At 41.8% G+C, this 12,747-nt stretch overlaps 1 long non-coding RNA gene across 5 annotated transcripts in view; it reads left to right on the forward strand.

Annotated features, from left to right (window-relative positions):
- The window catches only part of LOC308479124, a 55,990-nt gene that overhangs the window by 12,199 nt on the left and 31,044 nt on the right, over positions 1 to 12,747 (forward strand). For 3 of the 5 annotated variants that reach the window (XR_013987458.1, XR_013987459.1, XR_013987460.1), the window contains one exon: positions 4,963 to 5,040. The exons of the other annotated variants lie outside the window; for them this stretch is intronic. This is a non-coding gene — a long non-coding RNA (uncharacterized lncRNA). The remainder of the gene's footprint in view (positions 1 to 4,962; positions 5,041 to 12,747) is intronic. 5 annotated transcript variants of the gene reach the window in all.

The raw sequence follows: 12,747 nt of genomic DNA on the forward strand, positions 1-12,747 counted from the left end.
AAGAGCCTGGCTGGATCAGGCCACTTGTTCTCACAGTGACCAACCAGATGCCTATGGGAAGCTCACAGGCAGAAGCTGAGTGGAAAAGCATCCTCCCACACCAGCAACAATAATTCAGAATCTGTTCTGTTTAGGTTAGAGTGAATATCCATGTCCACTGGAGGCCTCTCTTTCGTAAATGCATCTCTGCCATTTGCTCTGGGAAAAAAAGCAGCTATTAAAGGACAACAGGCTCCTGAGTTTCAACAAAGCTTGCCATTAGCATACTGGAAGCAGTCTTCCCTCCCATACAGAGGCTCATGTGCCAATGGATTTGGAATCCCCCTTCAATAGTTGCTGACCACTGTCAAGAGTCACAACCGGAGCCTATTTCAGAATCTAAGCTATGGTTAATAAACCTATTGGCAGAAACACTGCTCTGTTGAATCTCCTAGCTTCCCCTTAAGAAATAATGCTTTGTGAGCTTTTGTTCACCAAGGGATTGCATCTATGTTTCTAAAATAATGTGGTTTTCCTTAAGCAATAAAATCCTTATAATGTGGGGCGGGGAAAATGCTAATAGTCCCAAATGTGTATGTTTCTCACCATCTTGGCATAAGGAAGTCCTAAGCAGAAGTACACTAGGTGGCACCCTCCTCCATGTCTTGAGGCATGATACCACCAAGAACAGAGATCTGAAGGTTTGACTGAAAATCTTCAGACCCCAGCATCTAACTAGGAGAGCAGTTGCATATAACAGGTAACAATGAGACAAACATACAGAGAATTGTTAATTTGTATAGAGTAGAATGGCTACAATAATGTCAATATTGAAACCATCCTGCCCCCCCACCCCAATTTGATTTAATACTGTGACCTTATCTTTGCCTGATAGGTTTGAAAAGTTTTAGGGCCTTGCCTAGACATATAGTTTGATACAGTTATGTAAAATAATTGGATATTTACATGATTGAGATGTCTCCTTAATGTTGCAGTGTTTGATAAAACTATAATTATTTTAGAAAATAATAATTTTAATAATGACATTATGGGAAGAATCTGACATTGTTACCTGGATAGTGGCAGAAGCAAAGAGCCTTGGTGTCAGTACTTAGGCTGGTGTGGGCATGCCAGGGTCCACCAGAGGTGACACTGCTTGCCACACTCCCTCCTCCTCCTCCTCCTCCAGTCATGGATCTGGCAGCTGGGTATGTACACAGTAACAAACACTCATCTTACCATTTTCACTTAAAAAATATATTATCCTTTTCTGTAACACAACAGTGCTTATTCCTAAGTAATATGTTTTTAGTATCAGTCCAACTGGCAGATACAAACTTCATTTTATTCCTATAGTAATGATGGCGCTATGAGTTAAGTTAGTTTAAACTTATGCTCATGCTCAGTGTTTACTTTTAATTAGGTCTGGCAAAGTGTAACTCTTAAGAGTGTAGTAGCATTGGCTGGGTTGCCTCAGCCGCTATGGGCAGCTTCCAATAGAATATAAAGAACACATGATATATCGGACAATAAAAGCTTCCCAATACAGGACGGCCTTCAGATGTCTATGGAAGGTTGTATAATTGTTTATCTCTGACATCTGACTGGAGAGCGTTCCACTGGATGGGTGCCACTGCCAAGAAGGCCCTCTGCCTGGTTCCTTGTAACTTCACTTCTCACAATGAGGGAACCGGAGCTGGACCTAAATGATGGGAGTGGAGATGCTCCAGGTATACAGGGCTGAAGCCGTTTAGGGCTTTAAATGTCATGGAATAGAGAAGAGGAATGTTAATTGTGTGCTTCACAACTGAAGTAACAGAGATGGTGGTCTAAAGACCATTAAGTCCTAGCTGCAACAGTGTGAGCTAATACCTTGAATTGGATTCAGTAGTGGACCAGGAGCCCATATAGATAAGGTGTGTTTCATATGCCTTTTCTCAGCTAATAAACTTATTACTGTATTTTGTACTCGTTCTAGTTTCTTAAAATCTTCAAGGACGACCTCAGAGACAGACCATAGCGCAGTGGTAGAGCACATGTTTTGCACGCAAAAGGTCCCAGGTTCAATCCCCAACATCTTTAGGTAGTGCTGAGGGTGTTCCTTATCTGAAACTCTGGAGAGCAGTCACTAGTCAATGTCAACAATACTGACACTAATGCACCGATTCTGTGCATGGCAGCTTCCAGTGTTCATTTCTCCCCCCCTAAACAAGAGTACTGGCCCACCACATGCTGGCTAGTTTGACTGGTGGATGGGGCTGCACAGCTACCAATTAGCTTGCTTTTGGCAGTCTCAGGGGGACCCCCATGCTTACAGAAGTACAATAGCATTTCAGAAGAAAATTGACAGATGGACACACACCCTCCCCAAAAAACCCACCACATAGTTCTCAGCATTCTCAGTAGGCAAGGACTTCTGGCTGACTATTGAAGGCAAGGTAGAATGGAAAATTGAGAAAAGAATTGGAATGGAGTATCCTGCAAAGGGGCATGGCTGCCTCCCTGGAACCCTGAACAAAAACGCTCCACATTTCATAGCACAGGTCTCTCTTGTACTGCCTGCTAGTCATTCTCAAGGGTTACTAGCTAACAGTCTGTGAGTAGAGAAAAAAGCCCCTGCTGGTGTTAAACTTCATATAAAGATTTCTGTTTCCTTTTGTAAGTACAGCCAAAGGTGCTCTGCAGCTGGCAAATATCCTTGCCTGCTAACCTGGAGGATCAAAGGTCCAGGCTTTTGGGGCCCTGTGCCTGACACCAAAAACTCTCTTCTAGACCCAAACTATGCTTCTGTTCTTTGCTAATCCAAGCACTAGGATGTGGAGCTAAGCAAAACACCAAAGCGTTCCAAAATACAGATGTTGAAAAGCAACAGAATTTGGTCTGGTTGCTGCTGCTGCTTTCCTCCAGGAGCACTCAAAATACTGGACTTCTGTTCCTTGATGTTTGAGCAGTTTAAATTAGACCCCAAGGAGGAGTGGGTGGGAGAGGATAACGCTATTCCTGCAAAGACGATGACTGCATTAAACATCAATTTCCTTGTATTTTTCTTTCACTTGGATCCAAGTGGATCTGGCATGCTTAAAAAAAAGTTCAGACATCCTTCAGTAATTTCAGCTCTTTGAAACTGGCCAAAGTTTCAAAAAGCTTGTCACTGGGCCTCTGCCTGCTTCCTGGAGGGCCTCCACCTCTCCTCAACTCTCGCTGCCAAGCCCTTGCATTTTTCACAGCAGGACCAAAAACCTCAAGATATTCACAAGTGGGCTCCTCCCCCATCCCTGGCATATTGATATTCATTTGGAAGCTGTAATTAATTAGGCTCTGTTGCCCTTTCACCCCTCTAAGCCCCTGGTGCTGCTTTGGCCCTGCTGTTTGAAACTCTGCAATGTCAGCACATTCCAGCAAAAGCTGTTTTGAGTGAGGGCCTCTGGAAAAAGGGAAACCCCATTAAATTCCAGCACTTGTATATTCCTTGAGGGCCTTGGTCTGAAACACCTTTCAAAAGTTGCCCAGTGTATTAATTTAGGAAAAGAGAGGGACGTTAAATCTAGCCTCCTTTCATTCTCCCTCTTCTGCCTACTGCTGGCTGCACACTTTAACTCCAAAGTTTGTTTTTCACATAAGTTACCGGTTTTAGAGGAAATGTGCAGTGATGGAAATGACTTCTGTTTTAGGATTTAGACATTTTTCTTTTAGATAAAGATATAACTATTAAAAACTATAAAACTTCAAAATAAAAAGAGTAATGATGTCAGAAACCAAATACAGTATGCAAAATTGCCTCCAACCAAATAAAACATATCTCTAAGATTCATACATGGACTGTGACACCAATTTCTATAATGACTAATACTGGTGCAATTTTTCCTCTCCCAGTGCCTTGTATAAAGCTAGTGGGGGAAAATTTGTGCCAGACAGTTTAGAGGATTGGACTACCCATATACAGTATGTTAAAATTAAAAAGAGTTAGAACTTTCTGCTTGGAAAAAACCTGAATTATTAACAACTCCATTAGCACCTGACTGAATATGAGGCAGTTTATGAAGACTATGTACACCAGAAGCAAAGGCACATATACAGTTGAATCATATGTATTTAACTGGGTATACATAAAAAATGTTGACTGGATCTTCCACACCTTTCAGCAATTTTGATTTAGGCTTTGAGTGGATATGAAATAGCAAAATTTACTGTGTTTGTCAAAGTGAAACAAATGCTATTAGACTGCTCAGGAAATACTTTGGGGTTGCTTTGGTTTGGCAATGCAAATAGGTGTAAGATTTCAATCTAGGATGGGCTGGGTTTATATTTCTTTTTCCACAGCTCTGTGTCAGCTCTCTGGCTCTGCCAGAACCCAGAGTAACCATACAAATACTTGCATATCCTGCTCTCAGTTTACAGGTACATTTAGTTGGAACTGAACTGCTAAGGAGGTACTTTCTTCTGGGAGGGCCATTTGGCAGAAGGATCAGACGTTCTGTCTAGGAACATATGGCTATATGCATATGACCCATGCACACCTTCGCACAAGCGGGTTCTTGTTCTCTCTCTCTCTCTCTCTCTCTCTCTCTCTCTCTCTCTCTCTCACTCACACACACACACACACACACACACATGTTACTTTCACAAATGTCATTTAAAGCACACACACCAAAAATCCTGGTAACTAGTTTATTAAGGGTGCTGTGATTTGTGCTATGTCAAGTGTGTGTTGCAATTTTTACTGGGGTTCAATGTGCTTCTGGAAAGGGTTAAATTCTCTGTTTCTCCTTTGTGCTTTTGTAATGTTAGTCCCCCTCCCCATGTTTTTTTTTTAAAAAAAACACACATAAAGGTGATCTTATTTAGTAGGGAAGATTTGAAGCAATAGAGCTGAATCCTAGAGAGGCAGATCTCTAGCGGTGGTAACTGGCCAGAATAAACCACCTACACCTGGGGGAAATTGCTCATCAATTTCATTTAGTTTAAAAAGCTGGATTGTTTCAGCTCTAGAAAGAAAACTGAAGAAGGAAAATGCAAGAGGGGGTATTTTGTGGATGATGTTGTGGATCTGCCCTCTAAAAAGTAAGTAAGCAAAGTGTGACTCTTCTGGTGTGGAAGCAGCCACAGACAATGGCTGAGAAATTGATTTATTCTTGATAGAGCCCTAAAACACTAGCTCTGTTGAGGACAGTGTGGCAGCTCTGGAGGAAAGGGGAAATACAGCAAGCTACCTCAATGCTATCCTGTTACTTTTGCCTGATTTTTCCCTGCTGCAGACCACAAAGGTCCTAAGCGGTGTCCCCCCCCCAAAAAAAAATGTTTAGGGGTACTCTCATTTTTACAAAAGAAAATCACCATTTTACATTTGCAATTGGGGAAAATAAAGACAACTTTGGGCAATCCTCCCCCCAAAAAGCTCAACAACTTTGGGCAATCCTCCCCCCAAAAAACTGAAAAACTCTGGGCCATCACCCATTTTACTAAATTTGAGCCCCCCAAAATAGGGGGTGTCTTATACATGGGGGCGTGTTATACACAGAAAAATATGGTAAGTTTAATATTAATAATAATGAATACATGGCTTCCCCCAAAGACTCCTGGGAACTGTAGTTTACTCGCAGAGCAGCAATTTCCCACATCCCCTTCCTCCTCTATTACCCAGTGATAGTAGAAACCAGGAAAAACCTGGTCTTTCTTGTGCGCTTACTTAATATTCTTTTTTATAGCTCTCAAAAATACTTTGAAGTTGGAGAAAACCTTGATATCATGCACAAACAAGCTATTGAAATGTTTTTACCCAACTGTATTTGTAAAGATTATCAAAGGAGCAAGTAGTGTTAGGATTGACACTTGCAAAAGGACTCAACAGGAATATTACAGCCCTTAAAAACTGGCCCCCAGTTTTCTTGATTTTGTTTGAGGCCTGCATTTGGCCTAGTATTTGCTTGTGTTGGAGGCAGGCTGTTAGTCTTCAGCCTGGAAGTAGTATCAGCTGCTTTATCTGAGCTTGATGAGCCCCACCTGTGTTTTTAACCCTATGCCTGTTTGTTGTAGGGTCATCATGTCTGCCCAGTCTTCTCTGCCATACATATGATTCAGGCTCCCAGTAAAAGTGACTGAATGATAGACTGGCCAAGTTAAGAGTATAACCATATCAGTGAAGACAAAGTCAGACTATGCTTGATTCCCTGTCTGTGAGAGCGAAGGTGGTTATTATTTTTTTATGTTGACAGAAGAATGTGGAAAGGTTCAGCCAAACTTTTGGATTTTTTGCTGGCTTGTTGGTATGACAAGTTACTGACTTAGTTTGGAAGATGGACCCCATTGTTTTTGGAGATATATCTCATAATCAGTGTTAATTCAGAGGCGGCGGCATTTATTCAGTATTTAGTTTTGTTTTTAAATCATATCCTGCCCTTTAAAAGAACCCCCAGTAATGCTAGTTTATAATGTTCAATTAAAATAATGTTGCACACCATCCGAATCTCAGAGCAGTACGAGATTCCAGGCAATAGGCATGAGAGACAGTGGAGACTATGGTATCTTTATGATATACGATTTATTTACACGTATATACAACTGGAGCCTACAGTGGAGGGCCTCACAGCATTAACACCCCAAGAAGGTCTTGCTTCTCCCATAGCCACAGCCTTGGATCCCAGCAGAAATCAGGCAGGGCTCTGTCTCTCAGCTGTCCAGTCTTTCCTTCTAGCTCACACACCTCAGCTCTGATCTTTTGTCTTTCTAACTGACAGCAAGTTGAAGTGGGGGCTTACTCATTTGTCCTCAGGCCCAGAGCCATTTCATCTGTTATCTTAACTACCCATACTTCGGCCATTACTTCACCAGGAAGATGGCCTGACCGTTCCTGATATTTAATCCTTGTTGGATCCAGGAATTAGAATATACAGCCTAACTTCCCTAAAGGTATACAGCCTAACTCCCCTAAACTCACAACAATTACATTAAAGTACTAAAAACACAACAATAAAAAATGAAACAGCAGACAATGCAGATTCAGAGCCGAAAATTTTTTAAGAAGCCTGGAGGAAGGGGGGAAGTATTCACCTGGTGCAGAAAAGATAACCAAGTAGGCGCCAGGCAAGCTTCCCTAGGGAGAGAACTTTCCATCTGCAGGCACCATTGGGTAGATGTTGTGCCAAAATAGGGAGGTTAGGATCAGATAGCTAAGAGCTTTTTCTTCTTCTAGGCTGTCTCCCAACCTTCTGCTCCTGTTGAATGCCAAGTCTAGTTCTTACCAAAACAAAAACAAAAAATCCAACCCCCAAAACTACGAACACCTGTGATTTAAATATGGATTAAAAGACTGATTTCTTGTTTTACACACACCCATTGCTGTGGGAAGCATGGGACATGTTTGTAATATTTAATCTTTCTAGGTGGCTATGAGATTTTGTGATGGATTTTTATTGCATGTTAATGTTTTGTTGCTCTGTTCCGTTGTGTGTCGTGAGCTGCTTGGGGGGGGGGGGCGTAAAAAAAACCACACCTGGATGTGAAATGTCAAGGAACAGTGAGATATGGCTACCTGATAGAGGGAAGGCACTCTGCTTGTGCTTCCAGACATACTGTCCTGATGGCTACATGTTTAGAAGCTGAACCCTGACATTTTGAACATGTTCTGCTGGAGCTGAGACTGGCTGATATTTACATCTGGAAATATAAATTAAAATGAGGTAGCCATCTCTACAGAATAAGTTCAATGCCTTTTATTGGGACCAACCAATGTTTGCAAAGCACTATTTAAGCTTCTAGGTAATGCAGAACTCTTCCTCGGACTGGATGACCAAGCAGGATTTTTGAAGAGCAAAATTGCATATTTTAAATGTTGGCTGTCTTAGTAGAATAAAATCCCCATACACAATAACATAACATGTGAAAACCAACCAATTTTCATAAGCCAGCATGTGATACAGTAACTACTAGGTAATATTACCAAGTTTTCTTCATTCCAGCGTTCTCAGAGATATTAAGTAACTAAGTTCTAATTTAATGAAAAACCAAAATCTTATTTATGTCTGTCTGCCTAAGGCTGCAATCCTGTATGCAATGTACACACTTAAACTTGAAGTAAGATCTAGTGAACATGTATAGACATGAATAGGATTGCACTCTAGGTTTGCAAGGACATCCATCCCGAGACTGGAATAATCCATAGACAAATATAAGCAAGACCTACACTATGCTTTTGCTTGGAAACATATACCCCTGCCCGCCTGACCAATTATCCTTAGAAGAGTTCTGTGTCACTTGAAAGCTTACGTACTGCATTATGAAGAGTGGTAGAGATTACTAAAAATGTAAAATGTCTGTTATAAATGACTGCACAGTTAGGTGTGTTATGGCTCTTCAAAAAAAAAGTGCATCTAAGTTCCTAGAACATTCAGAAATTGTGATGTGAAAATGGGTTTATGGTTGTTGTGTACTAATAGAATGAAGCAAAATAAATGAATTAATTAAATAATAACAGTGGTTGCTGAAAACTGCAGATTCGTTTCTCCTTTCCTTCCCCCTCCCCTGCTCTTGCTTGGAAACAGGTTCTAATTAAGACACCGTTTGTTAGATGAATTTATTTTCCAATTCCAGAGCCAAGAGACGAGAGAGAGAGAGAGAGAGAGAGAGAGAGAGAGAGAGAGATGTTACTTCATGGAAAGTGAGGAATAGCAAAAACTTTTCTGACTAGAATCCAATATCCCTCTCCTCCCTCCTCCTCTTCCAGTTTCTATAACCTCTTTGGCACTGGTTTTGGGGGCTGTTAATTTAACATGATGGAACAGATACACAAAGGAAACAGAAAGCCATCAGGAAGCCATCAATGTTTGAAGCAACTATGTAGTGTGCATAAAGGTTTGTGTTCCCTGACAGTGGTTCTGTCTCCATGTGGTAAGCAAACCTCAGATTGGGACCTAATCCCAGCTATGTAAATCAAAGTGATTTGCTGAAGTGAGTTTATGACCTCAGTTCCTCCTTCAGCTAATTTCCTGAATTTTCCAAATGATCAGATTGGAAGCGGCACTCCTTAAACCACTTGTTTCTGCTTAGCCTGACACCCTGCATCTCTACATCAGCATCTCCACTACACCAATACTTCACACCCTTGGGTGCTACCTCACAACTGGGGCTTCACTCCTTTCAATAGCAACTAGCCTCCACAAGAGGGCACTATGTCGACTCAAGAAAATATCCTGTTTTGTTTCCACTCAAATTCTCCCTGCCAATGGTACCTTAAAGGCGATCCTTTGTCTGGCCTATCATATGAATGGGAAAGTGTGTACTGAAACAGCACAATGTGTTGCTGGTAGAAGGGTGAATTTTAGTGGAGTGGGAGCAGGGACAGAGTTGACATGGTCAGGCTGGACTTAGAGATGCCCTGGGCTGAACTGGTTTTGTCACTCTAACAAAATAAGGCCTTTGCCCCTCCATCCACCCAAAATACAGACTGGCATAGCTTTGACACAGCAGGCTACACCTGAACCATGGCAACTTTTCAGGCCTGCCTTGGCACAGAAGATGGGGAACTGGGCAACGCTTGACAGCCAACTGGAACGCAAACTGCTTATATTGCGATTTTTGCCTGGGGGAAAGGCCTGTGTTTTAACTAAATAGCAAATGGGGAGTTTGGTGGGAGGCAGTGCTGCAGATTAGTTCCAGATGTCCCCAGTGACGTATGGATATGTGTGTGCGTCTCTTCTCTTGTTGCATTTGCCTAGCAGCTGTGGCTTGACATTGCTTTCAGTCCAAAGCCAACATCCATCTGGAGGGGCTTTGGGTATCTCATTCCTTTGCCTGGTTATTTGCAGCACAGAAGTCCCATAGTAGTTCCTCTCCATCTTTCTCCTTTCTCTCTCTACTCTCCTCCTGCTCTCTCTCACTCTCTCTCCCACCCACACCCCCACCTCTTGCTGCTGGCATCACTACAAGTCTCATTTCCTGCTTGCCAGAATGAAAGTCAAAACTATTCAGGATGCGAATGGAGGGTGTGTGTGTAGCTTTTACTGGCCCACCCTGAGGAGGCTCCCTGTCCACACCCACTGCGTGCCGGGCAGCTTTATATATACAGGTGCAAAGTCTTCCCAGAATGCCAAGTGGCTGCCAAGAGTGCTGTGGAAAATAGTACCAACAATTCTCCTTCTGTAAAGGAGGGAATACAGAGAGGCTGCGAGCCTAAAGATCAGAAGATGGTGGGCTAGGTCTGGCTTGAAGCCAATAGGTCTCCATGGCTTTCCCTGGCCTCTAGTGCTTGGGGGCAAAAGGGAGAATCTTCATGTTTTATTATAGACTTCAAGGATGAACCTTCCATTATTTTGTGGGCTCCCACCCCACTGCCATCCCAAAGCATTATATTGTCACAGACCACGGTATACCCACAATGAACTGAGAATACCAGTGACTGAAATGTTACGAGGATACAGCAGTGTTGCTGTTTGTATGATACTTTATTGCCCTAGATTGAGGTGGCTGAATGAGCTGTTTGTAAATTATGCTTAATGCTGCCAGAGATTTTTTGTAGGTTGGATGTTTGCTTTGCAACAAATGGTTGGCTGGGGATTAGTTGTGTTATCTGTATGGGTGGCGGGAATGTTTGAGAGTAAGGTTTGTGTGTGGAAGATGGCTAAGAATGCATTTGTAGCAGGGTATGGGGTGTGTGTGTGTGTGTGTGTGTGTGTGTGTGTGTGCGCATGTGTGTGTGCGTGCAACTTCTATTTCATTTGTTTTGTTTCTAATGATACTGTTTCTGTGAAGTTTTTTTAATTATTATCTATTTTTTATGTTTAAAATAACATTTTGTTATCCCATTCATCATTCTGCTTTAATAGAGTATTTCTATTTGACCTTCATTTTTCATGTTTTGATATTTTTAAATATTCTATTTGATGTTTTAAGATAGATTGGAAACTGCTTTGAGCTGTTTTTTAAATATAAAGTGAAATAGAAATGAATTAAATAAAAAATAATAATTTTGTTGAACAGGGAAGAGGAGGGAGGAGACAGAGATTCCATATTTGTTGAAAGGATTCTATGCTAATGATTTATTCTCTCTGTAATAAAAAGCCAGTCTTGCAGTCTGGGTGGACAGTGTTAGGTGCCAATGGGCTTCCTCCTAAGAAAAATGGCCCCATCATTTCAAAATGGGGGAGGAGGGCATTGACAGGTATTTTTAAAACTTCAGGCACTGGTCTGTGACTTGCCTTAGTACAGCCTTCCCCAATCTGATGCCTTCTAGACATGCATCTGGGTGGGAGAAGGCTGGGGAAGTGCTGATTGAGGCTGATGGGAGCTGTAGTCCAAAATGTCTGGAATGCACCAGAAGACTGTCTTAGTACAGGCAGCATACATAGAAAAGCCAGGATCTGTGAATGCCTGGATCTGACACCTATGCAGCCCACCCACACTCCTCATTTGGCAGAGGATTCTTGGCTGCTGCAAGCAATGATTCTGGCTGGCTTGATGGTATGTTTCCACCATCTTCACTGAGCCAAGAAAGATTTATCTTTTCTAGGAATATGGGACGGTGGGAGGCATTGAAGCCCTGGATGAATCACAGAAGGAATGAAAGGAGCACAACTCCCCAGACACGATGGATTCAAAGGACAGTAGAAGTAGAAAATTCCACATGGGAAGGAACAGCACATGTGGAATATTATTCTCTTTGCCTGCCACCGCCCTAAAACAGTGTAGGACACTTGAGGAATATAGGAATATGGTTTGGTTGGTTGGTTGGTTGGTTGCTGGCTTTCTAGACATTTTCCTTCCCTTCTTTTCCCTGCCATTGGAATCAACATTTGTTGAGCTTCACTCAACTCCACAACCCAGAGGCAGCAGGGCTTTTCTTTTCTTTCTTTTCTGGCTCTTTTAATAACTTTTGGATCAGAAAAATTGTGAGGGAAGAGAGGGTTTTTTTATTTTTTTAAAAAAAACCTCGTCCCACAGCACCACATACCAGATCCAAATTGAATCTCCAGTAAACCACCTGGCCTCTTAGTTGGCATAGCAGCTGTACTAGAGTGAGCCCTTATTTATCAATGGGTTTATAGTACATGCATAAATTCTATCCTGTGTAGTTACTTCCATCAGAATTCACAGTACAATGCTCATCTCAGATAAGTTAAAGCATCAGAGGCATTCTCCTGGACTTGCTCATTGAGAATGCATTGTCATCCTTGTGTATATCAAAATAACCTTCAGTTTTGAACCTGTTGTGCAGAAACAGGGAAGTTTTGAGATTGGGAGGATAAGTGTGTGTGTGTGTGTGTGTGTGTGTGTCCGTGTATCCCGCCCTTTTCCCAATCATTAAAACAACAAATCCAGCTCAAAGTTGGGAGTAGATTAAACAATAAAGCAATAAAGAATCGTAAAACATAAGTGACAGTGATTACAAAATTATATTGTGAGATTAGAATGACTAAAAGCTTGAGTAAATAACCAGGTTTTAACCTGATGGCTGCATGCCAATGAAGGTGATGCCAGGCAGATCTCAGAGGGGAGGGTGTTCCACAAGTGGGAGCTTTTCTTAGTTTTACTGCTGTTTTATTGTGCCCTCTCAAAAGGAGAAAAACTATGTGGGTTTGGGACTGTGTCTACCTCAGTGCCCCTTCTTTGCATTGTCTTTAATTTTTTGTAGAATGTCCATTTTACAGTTGGGAAAAAGAGGAAAGAAACAGAGAGCTGTTGATTTGCCCTTGTCAGCATTGTTGCATTGAGTATAGATAACCAGTGATGGCAAATATAAAGAAAAGTATTGATGTAGCTTTGGTAGTGAGTGAAGAA

Source organism: Podarcis pityusensis (assembly GCF_964106645.2).
Source record: "Podarcis pityusensis genome assembly, chromosome: 6".
Classification (NCBI taxonomy): Eukaryota; Metazoa; Chordata; class Lepidosauria; order Squamata; family Lacertidae; genus Podarcis; species Podarcis pityusensis.